The sequence below is a fragment of the Ictidomys tridecemlineatus genome, chromosome 1 (assembly GCF_052094955.1).
Source record: "Ictidomys tridecemlineatus isolate mIctTri1 chromosome 1, mIctTri1.hap1, whole genome shotgun sequence".
NCBI lineage: Eukaryota > Metazoa > Chordata > Mammalia > Rodentia > Sciuridae > Ictidomys > Ictidomys tridecemlineatus.
In genome coordinates, this window is record NC_135477.1 from 111250490 (window position 1) to 111276268 (window position 25779).

Genomic DNA, 25779 nt, shown 5'->3' on the forward strand with positions numbered 1-25779 from the left:
ATAGGAATAGTTGCAATATGAAGCAATGAAAAAAACAAGCTTTAATTGAGTTACAGGAAAGAAAATCATCTTCAGTATGAAATCCTTACCAACACTACTATTGGGATCACCTTGACCAAGTTTTTACTTTAAGTCTTTAGTATTATTTCTCATTATCAGCATGCACAAACATAACTAAAAAATCTTGACTAGCTTAAGTTATCAAAGAAATTAAAAATAAAATAAAATTATATATTTGCATTCAATTAGCTCATGAACTGACTGCCCACAATGATATATTTCTTTTAAACAATGTGCAGTTCTTTAATATTTACTGATCATGAAGGGACTTTTGTAAAAAAGAAGGAGGAGGAGGAAGAGGAGGAGGAGGAGGAGGAGGAGGAATAATTTAGATATTATTTCCACTTTGCTGTACTGTGATATCTGCTATCTGCATTTTTTGCTTTCAACTTCTAAAATTTCTTCCTTGAAGCAATAATCCCTTGGTCTACCATTACTTAAAGAATGAATGATAGTTGGTGTACATATTAATTTGATTACCTGAAAATTCATCAGTAAACACTTTTGGGGAAATATGTTTGATTCTTGGTCTAATTAAAAATAAGTAGAGAACATCTGAGGTTTACTTTGGGACACTGAGCTGATGTCAGGGTGTAATGAGTAGAAGAATGCCACTTAGCTAAAGCCATTTGAGAGTTATCATAGAAAATTGAAGATAAAAGACACTTCAAAGTTTGAAATACCATGTGCTGCTGCATGAAAGTATAGTCATTAAGGAAATAAACAATGATCACGGAATAAAACAATACTTACAGTAAAATCAAATTCTTTGTAAAATTTTTGCTTTTAAATAACCTTCAAATTACGTACTTAGAACTTTTTTAAGCTGATTTTTGGCTGTCTAATTTGACTTTTAAAGTCCTTTTGGGATTTTGATGCTGCCTTTTGAAAAAAGTGGCCTTAATTTTACTCAGCTGGATATGCTTCTAACATGTGTTTCACTGATTGTAGAATATTTATTTTTCTTTCTAGATAATATAGGTTAAAGAAAGCTGTGAGCCCCTATTTTTCTTTTTAATGAATTCAGCTCTGTGAAAACTGGTTAATAGAGAATCTTAAATGGGGCGGAAGGAGGAAAAGTGGAATAATTGGAAGTCTAAGAAGTTGCTGAAAGTGAAAACAAAAAACAAGGCAATGGTGAAATGTAATTTTGCTTTTATGAAGGCTCATAGAATGCTAGATTTTATGAGGATGATAAAATTAAATTTTACAGGTCGGGAATATAAAGGTCTATAGAGGAAGACTTATCCTTTCTGTTAAGACTAAAAATGATAGCTCTACTTAAATTTCTTTTGGCACTAGAAAAATCTTGTGAAATTGAGTTTCATATTCCATTGACATGTCAAGATATCTTATTCACCCAAGAAACAGTTTCACCTAAATATATGACTTGTTCTGCACCATCACTGGGCTTAATTTAAGCATAGCACTTCTACTTTCAAGGAGCATCATGCTTGTATCAGCACCATCAGGGTTACAAGGCAAGTGGAGAATTGCAGCTATCAATTTTAAGGCCACAGAGTTGAAAAGTCTAGTTTTTAGAAAGTGATTTAAAACATCTTCTGTGGGCTGTATTTATTCGTTTGGTATCACTGCATAATGAAATTTCAGAAACAGTTATTTTAAGTCTGAGTTTGTGACTAAATGGCTTAAGATTAATTTGCCATTAATTTACAGAAAGGTCTCACATGGGAGTTCGTTATTAGAAAAGACAGAGGTCATTTTAAAATGCAGCTGCAGGTCAGTAGTTCCAAGCTTTCTTTTTCATATAATAGGGGTGAGGACGGTCCATGTTTTAAGTAAAAATAAATTTATAAATGAAATAAAAAAAAACAAGTAAAAAGCAAAGCTGAAATGAAAAATAACGTTTTTTTGTTGTTGTTGTTGTTCAAAACTAAAATAGTTGTTTTAATTGAAATATCATGTCCAAATAAAGAAAACTAAAATTCCAAATCACTAATATGTAACCTCTCTGACCCTAAATAAGTATGGCACAAATTCACTTTCAGGGAGCATAATCAGTGATTCACTTAGATTATTTGTTTTTGTCTCAAATGTATAGATGAGAAAATATAGGTAATTATACTTTGACAATTATAGTGGTCTGGGAAATGTTACTGCTTTCTTCAATTTTTAGTACTAATGAATATTCTGAAGGTCATATGAGCAATCAGTGAGATAGTATTCAGGAAAAACTGTTAGTGGATCTTTTATTGTACAAAAAGTTTCATGGGGCTAATACCTTTTAAGTAAAATGTAAAGCATCTATTTTCCTGTTGGTCACCCCTGATTACCAGGCTGGGCTATGGAGTAATATACTATTCTATATACCATAGTGTCCTTTCCATTACTAGTACCCACTCAGTGAAATAGATCTTCATCTTGAGAAAGATATAACATTCTTTATTCACAGATATTAATCAATTATCTTTATTCAAAAAAATGACTGATCAGGCATTTATTTTACCAACAAATAATAGGCTTTGAAAAGCAACATGATTTGGAAAATGACTTTATGGAAAAGTGTTACTTATGGAATTTAACTTTTAAAAGATAAGAGTTATTTCTATTTATTGGTTAGAACTTTTGTAGTGCCATTTCAACTCATTTACACCCTGGAACATCATTATTAATTTAGTTTTTCTGAACCTGTTTACTTTCTTTCTATATTTTCTTATAAAGACCAATGGAACACAAACTGACAATGTTGAAACAGAAAAAGTAATATATAGACATTCTTTATTTCCCCCTTAAATCTGGATAATGTGTAATCCAGTGTTTTAAATGATATTAAGCCATGGGTTAGAAGCATAATCCACTCATGTTTTTGAACATGTAATAACATGTTTAGCAAAAAGAAATCTGAAAATCCTGTTTACAGACTTTTTCAACCATCTCCTTCCAAGAATCCTTAGTAGTCAGTACAATCCTCTCAGACCAGGCATTTGCTCAAGGTGATAAGGTATAACTGTGACAGTCTGATAAGGTTTGTGCTCTCAAATTCGTTAAACACTACTAGAGCAAATGTAGACCCTTGGTCAAAACCAATAATTGTCAGCTACCCATGTGTTGCAAATAACTGCTACAGAACTGTGAGTTTAGAGTTTGATATGTTAGGTAGAGTAAGAAGCACACACCATTACTTCAAGAGAAAATTTATTAAAAGAAAGATATTTTTTTTTGGATTGGTACAACTCTATCAATATTGAATATTCACAGAAATATTTGGTCAATTTTCATTAAAAATTTAGATATTTTGTTTGATAATTGTACCATTCTTGAAAAATAGATAATTAAAAAAATGGCATTTGAGTTTAAACATGAGTTAGTTCTTTTACATGTTATATGTTAATTGAGAGGCTTTTTAATAACATATTAATCTGAGCTCCTTTAAAAAAAAAGAAAAGAAACAGTTCCCATCTGGAAAAGTTCCCATCACTGGACAAGGATACCTCAGAACAAAATGTGACTTTTCAAAGTGATGTTTTTCTTAGATTAGACACACACCAAACTGAGTCTCATGGTAATAACTGGCTTTGCAGGAAGAGAATGTCAGATCTTTTCAGAGAGAAAATACCACAAAAAAAGGAAATTGGAATATGTGATGCATAAAGTTTATGTCTAACTCAGTTGTAAAGTGCTGGAAAGTTAAATATCATACTGTCATGGGATATTTTAGAGCCAATCTTTTATTTACCAGTCCTGAGTAAACATCATTAGGGAGAAATAGAAGTTTACATTTACTTAAAAAATCATGATACTTTTACAGAAAACAAGAAAAAGAAAAAGCTAGATGTTATGGTTAGAGGTAAAACTTGGTAAACCTACTTAATACTGTTAAAATAGTGCATCATGAAGTAGTGTAATAGTCGTTATATATTTGCAAAGATGGAAAGCATACTTTCAATTAATGTAATAGTAATAGAAAGATCTAGAAATGATTTATTCATTATTAAAAGTAAATTATAGAACATGTGCTTTATATCTAGTGAATTAAATTTCAGAAGCATTGATGTGACAGCTGGAGTGATGTCATTAGATAATATAATTTCACATTCTTTTCTTTCACTCCAAAGCTCATACATTTTGTGCATATCTATATGAAGTTAGTCTGATGTATGACCATCTACCTGTTGAGTGATCATGGCTGAAATTTGTGCCATACTTGAAAGCTGAAAAAAGTGAAGATGAAGATGAACGAATTCTAGGATGTTTTCAAGGGAGGAAACCTTAATAAGTGATGATAATAATCCATTTCTAGCCTTCTTCTATGCTTCCAGTGAGAAGAAAATGACACTCTAAGTAAGTGTAGCACTATAGTAATAGGATGACAATTTTGCTTACTTTCCTTCTAATTAAATATAACCCTGCATCATGGTATGTAGCTTGGACAGATTTAAGTTTGCCCCACCCTCTCAAATAGACAATTTGAGTCATGAAAAGCCATTAAAACAATTATAGGAGACCTCACCACTGAGTATGTTTTCTGGTTTAATTAGAGATAACTCTTGATGAGCTTAGCAAGATCAATTTCCAGAATAGTGTTGAGTATAAGTAGTGCTCGCATGTTAATTTCACATTGTATTTCTATTCTCAGTAATATAGCATCTAGCTGAGGTTCTAGCTATATCCCCTCAACCTCTGACTCAAGAAATATTCTAGTACTTATTGTACTAAATCATAACTTTCCTTAATATGTCAGTGCATTTGCAAGTATTAGTTATGTGCTTTAATACATTATATTGGTACAAAAATGCAGCACGAATTTTCATGCTTTCTATAGTAGACAATAAAGTATACCATAGAGATATTCTGCTGCAAGAAGAGTGATTGACGAATGGCTATGCTTAGCTCTCTGACAATCCACCACAATGTTTATACCAAGACCATGCTTCTCATGGTACAAGTGCAAGATCATTTCTGGAAAATAGGTGTCCTCAGACAAATGACTTTGGTTCATTGACTTTCATTGGCATGGCTAAATTTTTCTTAGAAATGTACTCAAATCTAAATAGTGTTCCTACTGCATACTGCCCCTTTCCTATTGTCCTTTCTAGGACTCAGTTCTGCACCACACCTCCTCTGGATCCTCTCCTTTCCCAGTAATATGTGTTTCTCAACAATTCTCTTTCACAAATAAGCTCTTCTTAGCACCTTTTGTCAAAGAATCTGAAGTTACATAAATGATACTGAGAGAGACTCATAAAATGAGATGGAAACATGGGTATTGAAAACAGGATCAGTTGCCCCCTCTTCAGGAGAAAAGGATGCCATTCTAAGTGATAGGTGAGGTGGAGTCTCAGAAAGGAGATTATAACACAATCACTGTTTTATCATTTGCCATCTGGCAACAGGTTCCAATGGAATGGCATGCCTCTTGAAGTACAAGGATTCATTCATTTGGAAAATAAGAGCATAAGAAGCAGCATAAAAAGAAAAATCATCAGTGGCCTTCTACATTACAATGGTGGTATTCAGAGGAATAATGAGAAAGGGAGGGGGTATAGACAATCAGTTAGCAGCTAAATGTGAGCACCAGAGGACTCCCTTGGTAACTTGAAAGAGATCCTTAGGTCTTAAAGCAGAAGGAAATATTCAGCAACAAATTGAAGATGAGATAATAATAGTTTCATAACTCCAGAGACATCTGAAGTCTTCTTCAAGACAGATCTTTTGTGTTGAAACTGACTGGCTGGGAAAACCTGGGGCCCTGAGACATGGGTTGTGGATATTTGTAAGGATGCTCAGGTAGTTGATGACTCTTACAGACGTCTCTCATTGATAGAGATTGAAGAGGTGGTCCACCTTTGCTCAGTAAGATTTAGAGTTCTTCCACCCTGTTCTAAGATATTGTATAGACCTCTTCCTCTCAAGTCAACAATTGCTACTTTATGGTACTGATCCAATTTCTCTTGGCTGCAAGCTGATAATTAGAGTTAAATCTTATTGTAGCCTAAGTAAGGGTATGATGGACCTGATAAGAGATGAATGGGACGATACACTTAAGGAATTTCAAGAATTACATAGCATGCAATGACAGGAGCATGCATTGCCACAATGACTGGAATTTGAGAATAATTGATCAAAAGAATGGCATGTAAGACCAAAAGAACAAGAATTCATTCAAATGGTGTCTATAACTTAAGTTGGAATATAATATCTTCTCAACTATCCTTAGATATGCAGCAAACTCTCTGCTAGGGTTGCTTTCAGAAACCCAGAGAAATTGATGGTTAATATTAAGCAAAATGGAAATGGCTGAGTTGCTCTGGAAGAAAGTAGGGAAAATAATAACAAGCCTGAGGCAAGTGGAATGGAATTATTATGTGAGGCTAGAATACCTACTATGTGGTTAGTTTCCACAGGAAGACTTACAGATCACACTATTCATCATAGACATCAGGGTGTGCCAGTGAGAGTAGCACATAATTACTAAGAAGTTTGAGGATGGCTGTTTTTGTGAATGCATGGATAACAATGAAAAAGGTTGTCTCAGAGCTATATATTATAATATCTGTGGGGTTTTAGTGCTCCAAAATAAGAGGCCAAGTTGGTCAGCACTTGAACATCAGAAATCATGACAAAGTCACATACGGAGACAAAAAATTCATCCCTGAATTTTTCAGCCCATAGAGACAAAGTGAATGGGCAGATAACAAGGGTGATGCTTGACATGCACAGCCTCCCAATTTAATAAACAAATCCATGAAAAAGTCTTCAAAATCTCTAGCAATTGGAGAAATGGAAATCAAAACTACTCTAAGATTTCATCTCACTCTAGTCAGAATAGTAATCATTAAGAATACAGGCAACAGTAAATGTTGGTGAATTTGTGGTGAAAAAAGTACACTTATACATTGCTGGTGGGATGGCAAATTTGTGCAACCACTATGGAAAGTGGTATGGAGGTTCCTCAGAAAATTGGGAACAGAACTACCATTTGACCCAGCTATCCCACTCCTTGGTTTATACCCAAAGAACTTAAAATCAGCATACTATGGTGACACAGCCATATCAATGTTTAAAGAAGCTCAATTCACAATAGCTAGACTATGGAACAAACCTAGGTGTCCTTCAATAGATGAATGGCTAAAGAAAATGTGGGATATATACTCAATGGAATATTACTCAGCTTTAAAGAAGAGTGAAATTATGGAACTTGCCAGTAAATGGTTGGAGTTGGAGACTATTATGCTAAGCGAAATAAACCAATCCCACAAAACCAAAAGCTGAATGCTTTCTCTAACATGTGAATGGTAATTCACAATAAGGTAGCGGGAACTAGGGAAGAATAGCATTACCTTAGATTAGTTAGACAGAAGTTATGGGAGGAAAAGAAAGGGGATGTGGGGATAGGAAAGATAGTAGAATGAGACAGATATTATTATTATATGTATATATATGAGTACATGACCAATATGATTCTGCAACTTGTACACCCAGAAAAATAAGACATTATATCTAATCTATGTATGATATATTAAAGTGCATAAATGCATTCTATTGTCATGTATAACTAATTAAAACAAATTTTAAAAAATTAAAAATGTGAAGTGAGCACCCTAGTTATGACTGCTTTGCTAAATGAGGCATCATTAGTAAATTGATAAGATCTCAGGAAATTGGGAAAGAGAATTGACATGGAGAATGAGTTCTATCCATTCAGATAATAGGATAAGAAAAAGTTCCCATTTGTGTTATAATATGATGAAGAATATTCACATAATGTTTTGCTTCAGTAATATGTCATTCTCTTGTCATAACCTCTGATACAAACTTCCAGGAGATTCCACAGAATATTACACAGATTCATCACATCAACACTATCGTACTGATCAGACAATATGAGCAAAAGGACTGAACGTATTCCTTAGACATATGTTTTACATATCATGGGGGGAAAAAACCTCTCAAAGATTCAGTGATATGCTACTTCAGTGATGTTCTCAGGGCTTAGTGTTCTGGATGTCCAGAGACTCAAAATGAATTCATCCTGCATTCTCTCTGAAAAATAAGAAAGCAGATAACCTCGTAAGTCTATTTGTGATCGAAAAGCAACGTGTTCTAGGCTCAGGATGCTGCCCTGGATGATATACTTGATGACAAAGTTAGTAGCTAGTTTTGTGGCCGCTCAGAGAGGATACGCATACCTACCAAGCATTTAGTTGCAGGCCATGATTTTCACCATTAGCTAACATCAATTCAATTCACTTACATTCAGTTTTCCCCTTCAACAAGGAAGGCCAATGAGAACCAAAGGAGACAAAACTGAATTCAGAAATAGGTCTTTGTGGCACAAGGGGTAGACTGAAGCCGACATAAAAATATTCTTCTCAGGGTTGGAACTTTAGCTCAGTGGCAGAGTGCTTGCCTACTATGCACAAGGCCCTGAGTTTAGCACTCAGCCCTGAAAAAACAAATAAACAAACAAATAGATAAATGTTATTCTCCAATGTCTTGTTCTGGGGAATGCAAGTGCTTTATTACTGCATCATCATCATTATTATTATTATTATTATTATTATTATTAATTTATTTTTCACATCTTCATACATGTAGTTTCTTATTCCAGCACCACATTCAGGCAGAGGCCATGCTTTCAACTAGTTCCACCAAGCCAATGACTGAGCATGAGGTTGATAGTAAGGAAAGCCAGTTTCTACAAAACGCAGGACACCTTTGAGAGCTAATGTTGACTCAAGGACTCTCTAGGACTTAGCCAAAACTTTATTACAACTGTGCTTTTGCAATCCAGGACTCTTCCTGCTTTTCCTTTCTGTGTCTCTGGTCAGACTTTCACCATGCTTCTATGGTTTCCTCTGACTCCTCCCATTTCCCACATCTTTTTCCTCAAAATCATGTTCTTTTAATTTCAAATAAATCTTTCTCATTTCTATATTTGTTTTGGCATGTGTTTCTTAGAGAATCTGTACCAATATTTTTGTTAAATTTATTTTTAATTCAATGTTCTAATTATGCCTCTGAGGTTCAGTGTGATACTTCAAGAAATGTATACAGTGTACAGTAATTAAATCTAACTTCCTTTACCCTTCCACCAACCCTTCCCACCCTTTAATAATCACCATTCTACATTCAGGTTAGTTCTTTTTAACTTCCACATATGAGAGATAAACCATGTTAAAGAAAAAAAAAAAAAAAAATATATATATATATATATATATATATATGTGAGAGAGAGAGAGAGAGTAACTAGCGGCTTATTTGGCTTAAAATAGTGTCTTTCAATTACATCCGTTTTGTTGCAAATGATTAGCAGCAAGATTTTATCCTTCTTTATGTCCAGATAACATTTTATATATATAATGTATATGTAATACATGGGCACCTAGGTTGAGTCTTTCTATCTTAGCTAATGTGAATACTGCCAAAATAAACTTGAGCATGTAGATATCTACTTAATACGCTGATTTCATTTTCAATGGATATACATTCCGAAATGGAGTACCTGAAACATAGTTTTCTGAGAACTCTCCATACTGTTCTCAAAATGACTATACTAATTTACATTACCTTCAACAGTGTATTAGGCTTCTGTTTTCTCCACAAAATAATTTGCATTTGTTGCTGTTAATTTTTGATAATAGTCATTCTAACAAAAATGAGAAGATATATCATTGTGGTTTTACTTTGCATTTTCATCATGGCTAAGAATATACAAAATTTTAAAATATATATTTGTTAGCCATTTGCATTTCTTTTGTGAAATATTAGTTCAGATTCATTTGCCCATTTAAAAGTGGATTATATGTTTTTTGTAAATTTTTTGAGTTTCTACTATATTCTAAAAATCAACCCTTCATCAGGTGAAAATTTGACAACTATTTTCTTCCATTTTAAATATTACATTTTCACTTTCTTAATGATATCCTTTGCTATGCAAACTTTTTTTAGTTTTATGTAATACCATTTATCTATTTTTGCTTTTGTTGCCTGTTCTTTTGGAATCATATCATTGATTATTCTAATAACTTGAAGTGATTCCACAGTGCTTTCTCCTAGTGTTTTTATAATTTCAGATCATTTAGTTAAGTCTTTGATGTTTTTAGTTGACTTTTACACAGGTTGAGAGAAAAGTGTCAAATTTCAGTCTTCTGCATATAAATAGCCAGTGTTCCCAGTACAATTTAATGAAGAGCCTGACCTTTCTCCAATGCGTGTTTTGGTGTCTTTGTTGAGTATCAGTTCACTATACATGTGTGTGTTTATTTCTGGGATCTATATTCTGTTCCATTGGTCTTAATTTCTATTTTTTTTTTCTCAGTACCATGCTGTTTTGAATACTATGGTTCTGTAGTTTGAAATCAGGTATTGTTATGCAGAAGGCATTAATCTTTTTATTCAAGATTTCTTGGGCTATCTGCAGTGTGTTATGCTTTCACATAAATTTTAATATTATATTTTCTATTTGTATATTAGATATTTTCTCTTTCTATTTGTATATTATATATTTTCTCTTATGCATTCATTCCTACAAATACATAACTGTGACACTGTTCCTGAAACCCAATCTCTAGGTAGTCACAGTCTTCTTGGACTGGTATATTAATAAATACATCTAAAATTTATATCAAATAATATTTATTCTTCATGTATTTACATAATTAAAATTGATGAACATTGATTATATATTCTTAAAAAATAATCAAGTTTCAGCCAGGCACAGTGGTAAACGCTTATAATCCCAGCAATCACTGGCAATTGAGGCAGGAGAATTGCAATTTCAAAGCCAGGCTTAGGAACTTAGCAAGGCCCTAAGCAACTTAGTGAGACCCTGTCTCAAGATAGACAAATAAATAAAAATGTCTGAGGATGTGGCTTGGCAATAAAGTCCCACTATTTAAATCCCCATTACTAATGAAAAAAAAAAAGTCAAGTCTCAAAGTTCCTTTCAGATGGCAAATAAGTCTTTTTACATACCCATGCCCTCAACTATTATTATACTTTTGTGTCCATCCTCCTCATATACAAATAAATATGTACATTCATATTTTTCATATAGGGTTAAATATCCCTCAGTATTTCCAAGTGAAGAAGAGTGAATGTGTATACAACAAAAATTGGAGAATATATGTATAATTTTGTATTCCCTAGGATCCAACCACCCTTATGAATAAAACCATTTTAACAGTGCTGTCTCACATCTCAATGAAATATGAACTTCAGAATCCTTTCTCCCAGGAATTGCTGTACTTCCAGCATCACAAATATGGTATTATATTCAGTATGGCACAGGCACTTCAATAATTGGGGAATAGGAGTGAACCTTTTTTTTTTTTTTGTCAAAATAGATTTGTCTTTGTTGTTTATTTCTCTTCATTATTAGTCCATACAAAGAACAAAAAAGGCCTCTCAATAAAGCTGAAGCTGAGCCAGGTCAAGCTAACTGCATCTATGTGTATGAAAACTATAGTAACTCTTCACATAAAGTATAACAACATGTAGCATATACACATTTCTTCACATACATGAGCATCATTTTTACCCAGAAGATTAGTTATTAATATTACAGTATTTTGTGCCTTGTGCATGTATAGATAGTTCACTCTCAAACTATATATACTCATTTTCTGCTACTACATATATCATGATCTTTTATTCTAAAAGATGTGTAATAAGTTGATGAACCACAACTAGGCAGAAGCTTCTCCTAGAAATATCGATATCTTAATCTCTGAGTCTTGTGAATTTGTTGCATTACATAGCAAAAGGAACTTTGTAGATGCAAGTAAAACTGTGAATTTTAAAAGGCAGAGAGAATTCAGGATTCTTTGAGTAAGTCTAATCTACTTGCATGTACTTTTTAAAGTAAAAACTTTCTATATATGGGGCTGGGGATGTGGCTCAAGTGGTAGCGCGCTCGCCTGGCATGTGTGCCACCCGGGTTCGATCCTCAGCACCACATACCAACAAAGATGTTGTGTCTGCCGAGAACTAAAAAATAAATATTAAAAATTCTCTCTCTCTCTCCTCTCTCACTCTCTCTTTAAAAAAAACTTTCTATATGAAGATTTTCTTTCATATTTACTTTATTTACTTTATTTACAGGTGAAATATACCACTTGGTCTCTTATCAGGAGCCTCTTGGAAGATTTTCACTACATTAATTGCTTTGTTAAAGCAGGAGCAGAGAATCCAGCCAGGTCCACAGATTGCTGCCATATGCATTTGTATTATTTTAAAACACTTGAGTTTGTAATAATAGGTAGAGCAGGAATAGAAAAGTAATGTATAGACCTATCATACTCATCTTCTTTGCCTAACTTAGGTGAAAATAATCTTCTGCTGTTTTATGCAACCTATGTGTGATATATACACACACATTATTTTATTAGACTTTATAACTTTAGAAAAATGGCCTTCATACTTCTTAACTTCTGTCTGTGAGGTTCCTGAGGGTTTCATAAATTTATCTTTAAATTTTGTGTGTCTTGAATGGTAGTAAACTTTTGAAATAAATAAAGGCCATGGTATTTAGCATTGGCGCAAGTGGTATATTTCACCTGTAAATAAAGTGTTTAGCTATATCATAAGAAATAAGGGTGTAAATAATTTTCCAATTTACATGTTGCAAAATATTTTGTCTTCATTCTAAGTCAGTCAGTGATGTTGTTTTAATCTAAATGGTATTGGCTTTCCTATATAAACCCCAAAGAGCTCAGAAAATCTTTTTTTAGAAATCTGTTTAGATATTTCTTAGAAAAAATGTACTATGAATCCTTAGAATATTTTTATGCCTCTATACTTCTCCTTATACTGGTGAAAGTATGGTTCGCTATAGAGTAGTCATATTTCATGATTTAACACAGTTTTTGATAGTATCAGTGGGATAGTTTTTAATAATTCATAATGGCCTCCACAGCTGATAATGTAATATTATAATATAGACTGAATATTATGATTAACTATAGCTGAAATCTCAAAACAAATAAGAACTTCCATCTTGTATTGTCAAGGAGTCATATTTTCTAAGTTCCTTGCTCTCAATTTTCTGCTTTTGATATGATACCTGGAGTTAGCTATCATATGCAATGTATATAATCAAGGTAATGTGATTCTTATCAGTTATTCACAAAATATGTAGTCCCATGCTTGGAAAAACCAAACATTCAATAAACAGAAGCAAATATTTTTGTGGCTTCAATAACTGATAATTAACAATGGTTTGGGAATTTTATGTGACACCTTTATAGGCAGTGTTTTCTCTGGATATTTGACTGAGGAGTGAAACACCTGAAATCATTTTGATATGTTTTATGTATTTATTACTGTAAAAAAACTCTTTCAAAAGATAATGACTCAAAGGTACAATATGCTTAATATAATCACTTACTTGTGGGACAGAGTTCTGGCAGTAGTTGGGTGGAATACTCTCCTGTTCCATGTGGTTTTATGTGGAATCACTTTGTGGTAGTCAGCTGGCAGAAGCTACTCTGCAACATTCAAGATGGTCTCACTGACATATCTGGTGCTTTGGCAGAACAGCTGGAAGTTTGGTCTTAGCTGACGTGTTTTCTTGAATACCAATAGAATACTTCTTCAATATGGGTGTCAGAAGAAGTCAGCTTTTTTAGGTTTTAGCTCACAACTCTGGTACCGAGAATTCTAGTAAACAAGGCAGAAATTGCATGGCTTTTTGAAATAAAAACTTAGAATTCTCATGGCATACATCTATTGTACTTGACTGGTTGATATAGTCACAGGTTCACCAGATTCAAGAGAAGAGGGTATTGAATGGGAGGAGTATCAAAGAATTAAGCACCACTACTTAAGACTTACATGGTTATGTACTGGGGTGGGGAGGGGGTCACTGCTATACTTGGTGAACTATCTACTGCTAAAATTAAACCAGGAACTGTGCAGTATCTATAGTGAAAAATAAAAAGTGAAACTTCTTTTTATCATTTGAAGTATTTTATTTGTAATTCTAAAATATAATTGAAACACTTCATGTATTTACATATCATTTTATGCCATTTTATATTTCTAATTTCTTTCAAAATATGCTATTAAAATACACAGTATAATTCTATCATTGTAAACAATGTTTTTCTCCCATCTGAGTTAAGATTAATTTATATATATATGAACCAAAAAATTGATATTATACATGACAATCAATATTTCTATAATATAAGTTTACTTACTTTTCATCTTAATGGGAAGAGTAGCAATAAGTACACATGATAAACAATTGTATGCTACAACAGTCAGGCTCTAGTTTTTTTTTTTCTGAGAAAAAAAGGATTGAAAATATTTTTTTCATATAAATTTTAAAAGGTAGAGTGAATGGCACCAATGTTTCCCAAAATAATTGTTTTGTAATTAGTATAAAACAAAGTTTTGAGTTAGATTTCACATTATGTATTTTCAATCAATGTTAAATCCATGGATACAGAAGCTGTAGATATGGAGGGCTAACTGTGTATAGAGAAATGTCCATAATGACCTATTGTTCAATGACAAACCACATATATGAAGATGGTCCCAGAAGAATATATTGCTTAGTGATGTTATAGACATCCTAGTTTGAGTAAATGTATGATGTCCACACAATGATGAAATTTTGTCTGGAGACATTTCTCTGAAAAAACTCCTCTTAAGCAATAGATGACTCTCTCTCTCTCTCTCTCTCTCTCTCTCTCTCTTTCTCTCTCTCTCTTTCTCTCCACTAACATTTCTCCAAAGTAGAGATAATCATTTAAACTGCTGTGCTATGAACTCATCAACATAATCAATAAGTCATAGACATAGGTTACAGATTATAGGAATAAGGCAAGATAACATAGATAAGCAATAGTAACATATAAGTTCATAGATAAGTTTATCAGGAGTAAGCCTAAGTAATAGCAATAAAATCATGTAACCGTCAGATATAGGATTTAAGCCACAAAAAAAAAAAAGATATGGAACAGTGAAAGGTGATAAGTCAGTATGCCACTATAGTTATGGATAAATATAGGCTGATAGGCTAATACAGATATAAACAAGGTTGAATCACTATAGTTGTGAACAATTGTATTAGCTTGATCATATAAACATAAGGCTTATAGATATCAGTAGTAAAATGATGAGTAAATGAGATAACTGTAAGCATCAAATAAATCACTAGTACTGGAATAGCACAAATGGAGTCACTATGGCTATATGAACAAAAAGTGTGGCCATAGGAACTCCATCTTAGCTCTTCTAGACTCCACCTTAGTTTTCTGTTACTGCTCCTGTGAAAGAGGGAACTGCATGACCCATTTCTGAGAAACAGAAATGAAGGCTGACTTTTTAAAAAATATTTCTTAGTTTTTTAGGTGGACACAATATCTCTATTTTACATTTATGTGGTCCTGAGGATCGAGCCCAGTGCCTCATGCATGCTAGATGAGTGTTCTACCTCTTGAGCCACAACCCCAGCCCCTGAAGGCTGTCTTTTAAAATTTTTTTTGTCCTGTACTTTGTAATGTACAGAATGTACCCAGGATATGTTTGTGGTCATGGTGAGCTACATCCTGGGTTTGAGTTCATTTATGGTCTACATGACTTTAAAAGAGATTATTGCCCCTGCTCAGCTGAAACTCAGGATACAGTTGTCTAACACTTGTTTGGACTGAGGAGGGGTTAAACTAACAGCTTTTTTTAGCTTCTCTAACTTGATTGGTTGCATGAAGTTGAGGAAAGCCCCTGAGTTGTGGTTTTCATCCTTAAATTCCCAAGATACAGACTGGGAAATTGCTGTTCTCCTACAGAGCTTCAGTGTCTATGGGTGGACTAAAGTCCCTGGCCAGGTTAATAAAGCTCTCTTTGATTTGAATTCAGACTTACAGTGTTTTCTGAAGAGGCTCCTCATAACAAAACTTTCACAGCTATGAAGCACCTGCACCCTACAATCTTATATTTTTTCCAGAATGTAAAATGTGTGTGTATGAATACAATTTAGTTAATTTATTATAAATTTGAAAACATACCCTAAAAATTGGAAAAGGTACATAAAATCCAAATAAATCAAACCAATAAGAAAAACATGACATATGTATAATTAATGTATAATTAATAAGAAATTAAATGAATACTCAAACATTTTCTTCTTAAAAAATAGAAGACATTACACTTCATGAAGCTGGCTTTATTTTTCTTATAAATAATCTAGTGAATTTTTTTAAAAAAAAACACAAAAGGCATACAGATTGGAATAAAATATTGTCAAATAACTAACACAAAAGAAAAAAATCAAAATTTGAAGCTTCTTTTCAGATAAAATGTTGAAACCTGGTCATCTCAAGTAGTTGTACATTAGTTGTATACATTTTGTTCTTCAATTTCAAAATTGAAATATTGATGATATATTATTATCCTATTTAGTAGTTGAGAAAATGAAATTTATAATTTTGATTCATCCTTTTTATAAATTCTTACCTATATTAAGCAAGATTATACCTTGCTTATGATCAATTTTATGTCATATTTTAGAATACAAATTAGTGTTTTCTATGATGTAAGGAAATGTGATATTAATTAACTCAAACTCTTTTCTATCTATCCTCTGAAGACAAACCCAAATCTGAATCTTCTCCTACAGATAATGGTTTTGGATAATCCATTTAGCTTTTATGACTCTTATTTTCCACTTTCCAAAGCAAATAATAAATATAAAACATATGAAAATATTGTTTTAAGGTTTTATGAAGTGCATACAATTGTTAATGTACAATGCACTTAAGCTATCTGAGACAAAATAACTGAACTTTGAGATTCAGAAATGCTGGACTGTCTCCAGAGGAATCTACTACAAGAACTTACTTAACATTGTTATAATCTATCTGGTACCATGAGTATCCTTGAATTCTAATTCTTTTCTGTATCTAATCAGAATCTGGGGGAAAACAAAACTTCACTCTTCTTCGGAAGTGATTCTATGTAATTGAACTCAGACAGAGATACCAAAGCATATTTTGTTATAAAGATTGAGTCAGCAAGATTCCAAGGAGCAAAGTTTTATTGAAAAAGAGCTAGCAGGTTTCAGTCATAGATTTGCTATGTCCATCACCTCTTCTATCACAGTACAGTAAATTTCATAGAACTAACTTCTCAGGTTGAAGTTCATCCATACTTTGCTTTTAATAAGGCAATATTTCTTACAATTGTGGCTTCTATGATCCATCAGACACATAGTATTTGTGTATCATAGTATAGTATAAAATTGCTGAGTCTCTGATAATCTGGGTTTATGTAAAACAAATATTAAGATTTTGTTTGAAATGTTTAGAAAACACTAATAATTTTTAGTTGTTGTTGTTATTTTCATATCCCAATGGGCAATGACCCAGGAAAGAGTGGAGATTGAGATATCGGTAATTCTTGCAAATTCTTAATTTCCATATTTCTAGTTTTCTAGGAGAAATAGGAGAAACTTTGATAAGAATACCTAAGCTAACCTTGCCAGAACCACCATATTGCAAGAGGAAAAACATCTAAACCAGTAGAATGATAAAAACATAGGAAGTGTCCCAATGGGAAGAACTTAAGTTAGAAAAACTCTCTGAAACTTGGAAAAGGGCAGAAGATTTTATTCAGTGCTCTTTCATTTTGGTTCTGACCTTGAACCTTTGATGTAGTTTCTATTGACTGGGCTATTTCAGATTTCCACAGTACAGTTTAACTTGTAGATTTTTGTTCAGAAGAGAAGGAAGTAACACTTTTAGATGGAGAAGATAACTCAAGGGCAAATATTAAGAAGTTTTGTATCTAATTCAACATTTTTATGTTAGCATTCCTTTATTAAATTGCCTATAAATACTAAGTTCCTCAAGTGTTTGTGTATATGCATATGCATTTAATATATTTTTTTGGTTCTCTTATTATTTAATGAGTTGAATAAAATCAGGTGTTTAGTTTATAAGCCTATGAGCAACAATATTCCCATCTTAAAAAAATATGCTTTAATTATGTCTCTATTGGCAACTTACCAAAAAAAAAAAAGAAGAAAAAGAAGAACCACCACTGCCACCACCAACAACAAAAATCTAACCACACAACTACAGAAAACTAAAATTGTCAAAGAAATAGTCAACAAAGAGAGAGAGAGAGAGAAAAAAGGGTATTTTATTTGTTAATCAGCCCCTGGGCTCTTCAGTATCATGATGGGTCTGGATAGAAGCAAGAGGGGATAAATTGGTGCACATTTCAAAGAGTTGAGGAGTTGAGCCAGAGTGCTGACAGGCCAGTTGGGGAGACCTTCATAAGCTGCATTCTATATTTTGTAAGAGTTATTGAGGTGAATTGGGAGTACTAATAAGAAGACTGAAATATAAACATTGACATTAATATCCAAGAGATTGTTAAAAAAAATGATGAAAATATAGCTTTTTATAATTTTGTAAAAAGCTAACCAAAGAAAAATCACATATAAGATTTTTACTTTCTATGATTTCTTTGAACATATTAAAGAAAATTCTTATAATATTTGGAAGCATATGTCTAAAGTTTTATTTTATGTATACCATAGGAAATTTATGCATCTAAGAAAGCAATTTCAAATATTTATATTTGATAGAACATTTTATAAGGAAAAAGTTACCAGTTTACATTGTTAACAGAGAAATAAAAAGGAAAGAATTTGCTAAAGATTATTAGAGTAGTAAGTAGACTTGTTAAGAGCTTACTGTTGGGCTATGGCTGTGGCTCAGTGGTAGAGTGCTCACCTAGCATGCAAGAGGCACTGGGTTCAATCCTCAGCACGACATAAATGTAAGATATAGTGTCCTCCTAAAACTTAAGAATAAATGTTAAAAAAAAAGAGCTTACTGTTATAAGGCTAGAGCTTTGCAGGAAACTGAGGCAGTATAAGGATCCCCTCCCCACTTTGAACCCTTATTCTTGCTAACACATCAAAAAGATTTCAGACACATCACTCAGGCTTTATTGAAGGAACAGGAAAAAGAAAAGGGGACACCTTCAAGGAAGAGAGAGTGGGTGTTCTCAGTGAGAATAGGGGCAGCATGCTTCTCCTGTAGTCCAGTTTTATTGGGCATTCCAGAGAAGTTTCCAGAGAGTTTCATACATTTCTACCTCTTGATTTTTGACTGACAGCAGAATGATATCAGACTTTCAAGTCCTCACTACCATGACAACTCTAGATCACTTTGACCCATGCTGACTAGTTGCTATTAGATTGTAAACCACAAATTCTCACAGATTTTATGGTTAAGAAGAATTATTCTTATCTCCCTGAGTTCTGGGATTTGTTCTGTGAAAAGTGTTACAAAAGTCTTCCCCTTCAGAGTAATTTCCTCTTATTGACAATATTGTGGGCCTGCATTTCTCCTGCAGATAACAAGTAGTTTGCTAAGGAATTTGACATATACTATCCACTTAAGCCAGGCAGGGCTACAGGTAAATTGCTTCTTGGAAAAGAAAGTATGTGTAGTTCAGCACAGTGGGCCCATTATATAGAACTATTCCCTTAACCTCTTGTTCCCACCACTCACATCTCTCTGTCCCTCATCATCATCTTTAAATAAGTGGCTTGATGTTGTGGGGCTGGGCACAAACATAATATTGCCTCTCTTATTACCTGAAAAATTTTTTCATCACTTCTAACAATAAAGTTGGCCCCTGATTATCTTTAGAAAATCCATGCAAACTTTTTTTTTAAATGATTGATAGCATAATATTGTTTTGTTTACAGGTTTGAGAAAATACATTTTTCATGTGATAAGTTGTTGAACTTCATACATGTCAATGTAGACAGAGTGATTAATAGCCTGCCTGACACTCAACATTTCAAAAGCAAACAAATAAACAAATGGCCCAAATGTAGATCTTCCCCAACATAATATGTATGAAATGAACAAGAACAAAATTCTCCAAATATAAGCAACAGTAATAAACAATCAGACACAAACACAAACAAAATGTGTTTTATAATCAACCTTTTCATCAGTAGCAATAAAGTCAAATGACCATCTGTAAGATGGAAGGCAAATCAATTAATTCCTCTTCCATGCATTTCAGGAGTACACTGGAGAGCAGACTGTATTTATTTATTGCCGCAATATCTTCTAAGAAGTTGTTCTAAGCTGAATCCTACCTTGTTAGGTATTATATGCCTCTACCCACACACTTCTAGCTTATTGTTTCTCAATTCCCAATTTCTTTATGGTTTTCAACACCTATTTCACATAGCAGAGTCTCTGTTAAGTGCTCTGTGACCCTCTAGCCTTAGGCAATTTCTCTTTCCTAGGTTTCCTGGCACCTTTTCTTATACCTCTCTTAAGGCAAGAATCACTTGCTATCATCTATTAAGTGTATTCACATCTTTTCTTCCCCGTTGGACCAGAGCCTCCTGTTATACGAGAGCATTTCATTCTCCCAACAAGTGTGCTTTAATTTTGCTTTGTTGTCAGAATCAATACGCCACATACATGAGGTATGATTAAGATTTTGCAGAACACGAAAAGTCATCAGACTGCCTCTGTAGTTTGTGTGGTGTTGGTCATTCTTCTCAGAAGTGGCAGTTATAGCTGTGTCTGTTCTTTCAGTGTTACCAGAGAATACAAGCCTGAAAAGCTGAAGGTGACAGTGGAAGGATGGTAGCAGTTAGAAGTAACCTGTAGTTCTAAAAACTCTTGATAGGATCTCCTTCCCCCCAGGTCAGAGGGCTGAGAGTTAATTCCCTTTTACAATCACATGCCCCAGAAGCAACCACAACTTTTCAAGCAAGCAGCAGTATTTTTTCTTGCTGACAGACACCCTCTGCACAGAGTTTCAAACACTCAGGCCAGAAGCACTATCTATGCCTCATTACCATTTAAATAGGCTGATCAATGAGAATTAGCATGTAATTTGAATTACAACACCCACCTCCTGCTTCTTAGAAACCTTGGTCCTCTAGCCTCTCTAAGTGGTGCTACATTTTCCAGTGAGGATTCCCTCCTCTCCTCTTCAAATCTGAAAGCAGGTGTATTCCTTTGTTTTAGTACAAGAACTTAAATGGAGCCATTGCTCCCAGTTCTGACTACACTTCATCTACATTCAGTATAATCTATTGTCCTGCTGAAACACCAAGTGAAATAGCATCCAACTCACTACAATTATTTTTTTTAAATTCAATGTCACCCTTAGCTTTAAGTCCATAGATTCATCATGTTGATTTAGCCATAAATAATAAATAATCATAAATAATGTTAGCAGTATAGGTCAGTGAGCACACTATGCTGACCATGATATTAAAGAATATTATATGAAGGCTATTGAGCTAAAAAAACTTGAATAGATTTTTTTTAGAGGGGGGAGAGAAAAAATAATACCTATTCACTAAAATTCATTTAATCTAAGTATAAAATTTATTTTCATTTTTCCTATCTTTTAAGTCATAAATTTATGTCATAAATTTCTTGAAAATTAGATATGTGTCAAAAGACTACATACATGATACTGCATTGTAAAAAATGTAGGTATATATTGCCTTTTTTAAAAAATATTTTTTGGAGACAGTTTCTAGCTATGTTACCCTAGTTGGACTCAAATTCCTGGTTTAACAGTGGTTCACTTCACCTGTTTGAATATAGATAGCTTTTGTTGTTTATTTTAAAAGGGACATGTTTTTCCTTTCCTCTTCTCCCTCTCTCCCTCCCTAACCTGGGGGCAGGAAGCAAGATTATCTTGAGTTATCAGTCCTTGAGTACACACCTACCACTAGAAGGAGATGTCATGTGAAGATCTAGGAAATGACAGTCTCCCAAATTAACAAGTAAATTTCAACACACCATCCTGGCACACCTGGGACCCCCTCTCAAGGCACACCTGGAATGCAGCCTTTAAAGAATATCTTTTAAAGCCCTCTGTTCTCCTGATGGGCAGAACCACAGCCTCTGGGACAGAAGTGCCCTGTATTTCTTCTTGACTAACAAAGCAACAAACCTACTTGTTCCTTTTTCTCAAAAACGTGTCCTTAATATTAAATTGGCATGAATTGGCATCAGGGACAAAAACCACACTTTGGATAACACTGGGATCAAGTGATGCAGCATTCTCAGCTTCCTGAGTACCTAAAACTACAGGTGCACATGACTGCATCTTCTCTATAATGTCATTACTTCAAATACAGATATGTTTATATAATTAATTAACACTTATATTGGTTTATTTTACATTTGATAGATTTTTTCATCATTACTTATATAGACCCTAACTTCAACAAATTATTCAGTTTATATAGTTAGGATATTAAAGAAGTAGTTTCTTGGATCCAGATGTGATTGCAAATCACTGGTATGTACTATGGAACTATAGTTTCCAGCTGAGAGCTCACAGATTATTATTTAATGTTAAGATAATATAAAATTCTCTCTCCCTACTAAACAGTAATTCTTTTGGTCCTCAAGTAACTTTCCAACTCTAGGGATACATAATTTCAATGTGGTTGGAAATAGAATGATAGTGTTATGCAGTAATATACAATTCTCTAGGATCTAGGGTTCATAAAATATTTCTATACCTGTATACCAATACTGTATTTTTGGTCTCATCACATCATTTTCATTTAAAAGTGCAATTGCTTATTGAATTTTCTCTTTCCCTCAAATATTCCATCTCTGAAGACATAGATCTCATCTTTCATATTTCTTATTTTGTTTCAGTGTACTCACAGTTCCTGAATCACAGATTCACTGTATGTATTGAATGAATGAAAAATGGTGGCCCTGAGGGTAATTTGAGTAGGCTTTAATTCACTACTGAAGTTCATCGTTACCTAGGCTACTCAAAGTAAACATAGTATACACATAAATTTTGATGTTAATTTAAATATATACCCTCATAAAAAGTTACATAGTCTACTTTTTCATCCAAATTGTAACTTGAAATTTTTTCCTACATATAAGCAAATGAATAAAAGTAACAATGCATGAAAACTTTATGACCAGGAGATAAATCAGGGAGACTTCTAATGTGTAAATGTGGTATAATACTGCTTACAGCCAGTTTCAATGATAATAGGGCATTGGAATCTATACTTTATGAACAGAAATCGAGGAATAAAAAATGGGTAAGCGAGAAATGAAAGAGGGAGACCAGGCAGAGATATACATGAGAGTTTTTTTTTTTTTTGTCAGAGTTAACAAATAAAGGCCATCTCTGTATAGTGGAGAGAGGCAAAACAGGCTTGGGTTCCTGCCACAGTCTGGCCGGGCACCAAATAACCAGGAGGTCAGGAGCCACTTGTAGGTTCAAACAGGAACTACTTTATTCCCCAACCCATTCGAACTCAACGGGAACTCCGCGAGAACTCAAAAGTAGCAGGCACCCGAGGTAGCAGGAGCGGCCCTATTGCTGGACAGCAGAGGTCCATATACACAACTGAATACACAGCCTGTTTCAATTTAGCATCATCCAATTACAGCAATCAGTCATTATCTTAATAATTATACACAGCTTAACTTAATTATCATCATCTTAATGGCTCCTTGGCGTTACTTCTCAACCACTCCTTCTGGCAAAATGCCAGGCACCATCCTGACTTGGTTGTGGCTCTCAACAGGTTCCAGGACTTTTATAGGGCAGGCTCAGGAATTGGAGCTGGGACTCCTAATGCTGGGTGGGGGGGTGGGGGTCAGGTGTTGGGCTGGTATGAGTGAGTGGTGAGCCTCTCTCAGAAACGCCTTTGAAAGGAAAATGAAACTCTTTCCTTAAAATGGCGGTTGCCACTTAAGATGGCCGTCCAGATGCTAAGCAAGGACCTTATACTTTATCTATTTAAAAATGTAGGTTGAAGACTTTGTCCTTAAGTAGATATCTACTGAGAATGCTTTTAGTTTTTTAATTTTGAAATATACACATAGGAAAAATATAAAGGAATATCACATAAAGGTATATTTGTCATTATTTTGCTTTTTTTTTTTAATTAAGAAAATGGTGCACCATTTAGCCTTTGTTTTAATCTTGTGATTACAAGAGATTGGAAGAGCAGTGCTTATAGGATCATTCAAGAAGGCAAAGAAATGATAATATCCAAACAACAAGTATTAAGAACATCTCTTTGAATTTCTCTGCTAAACTCACTTTGTTTGGTGATATAGCAATGTATTTAGTGAAATAAGAATACGAGCTACTTTTTTAGTTTTATTTATTCATTATTCTGTGTATACATTCATATGTAAAACTGAACTATTCATTATTTTCTACATATGACCTTAGGTTCATGACATGGTTTCTTATTCAGACTGAAATCACTGTCAAAAACACTTTCTTCAGTGTTTCATTTAAATTTTAAATTCTTGCCTTAGAAAGCTAATTATTTAAGCATCCTAGGCTCAACATGGTTTTTTCTAATCTCATTAGCTAGATAAACTTTCTTGCTCCTCTGAAACCCCCCTTTTGAACATGCATACTCTTTTGAGGGCAAGGATAACTCTGCAGAAGGCTTATTTACCAGTATCATCATCCCCCCTTTTGGACCATAATCTCCCTGAAGGCAGGATGCATCAGTTAGTTCCTTTACATTTCTCAGCTTTTTATTAGAAATCAGCATTTTTGAAATAGTTATTGAGAATTTAAATTATGTCCCAAAATATCTAACTTGGTTTTCTAACAGGCATGACTATGCCTCTGACTTTGCCCAATTTAAATAGTTTATATTGTGCTGTCCTGGAAATAGAATCCATGCCAGCAGGTTCAAATTTTAAATTATTAGAAATAATTGTTATACTAAGAAACTACTATATATAAGGTCAGAATGGTAAAATTATTTTTGTTAGAAATCACATTTAAATTAAAGTCATTTATTATGGATGTCGCCTGTACTCTGGAAATGCTGAATATAGTACTTAGTCAGCTGGAGTTCTAACCCAATTTATTTCTTCACCAGTAATCACCCTGGAAGTAGCAGAATATCTGGGGACTCATTGTCTGAACAAAAAATAAACTTTGTTGCTTTTTTTTAAAACCCAATCCTAAAACACAATATTCATAGTTCTTATTATCTCTCTATATTTCTACAGCACAAAGAAAATTTTACTATAAATCATTAACTAATAATATATAATAAATTATTAACCTAAAAGAGTGTGAAAAATTAACCAGCAATAGGTATTGGAAGAAAATTCATGGAGGACAAGTTGATATAGCCAAAGGGTTTATGTCTTTTTCTCTTCTAAACCATTTTTTATGATAGCTATTCTTAAAGCTGAAAAAGAATGACATTTGCAATTTAATTATATTAAAACTGTGATTAGAGGTCTTCATTTTTTTTTTTTTAGGTTAAGTAGACTTTCTAAAATTTTGGAAAGTTTAATCAAAGTAAATATCTACTGTTCCATTGTTAGAACATGATGTTTACAGAATGATTTAATTGATTTAACACTGAGAATTTTGATGAATTTATGTAAAATGTAGTATACTTAGAGACAGGTTGTGATTTATTTAAGGCCCATATAAAATTTAAAATCACTGGAAAGGGCAGAAAAATGGAAAGAAAATGTGTTAAAACAAGACCAAGAGAAATAAATTCATAAAAATATTTCTCTCATTTACAAAATGTATGAGGTCAAAATGAAAATACTTTAATAGGCTGTAGCTTCTTTTCCTCTTTAAGTATTTTAGGGTCTCTGTTTTTAGCAAGTAATTTAACTAATTTAACCACACAATAGTATGTAGACAGTATTCTGTGCTTGATCAGATGACTTTAATTTTTAGTCAATGTTTAAAAAAACA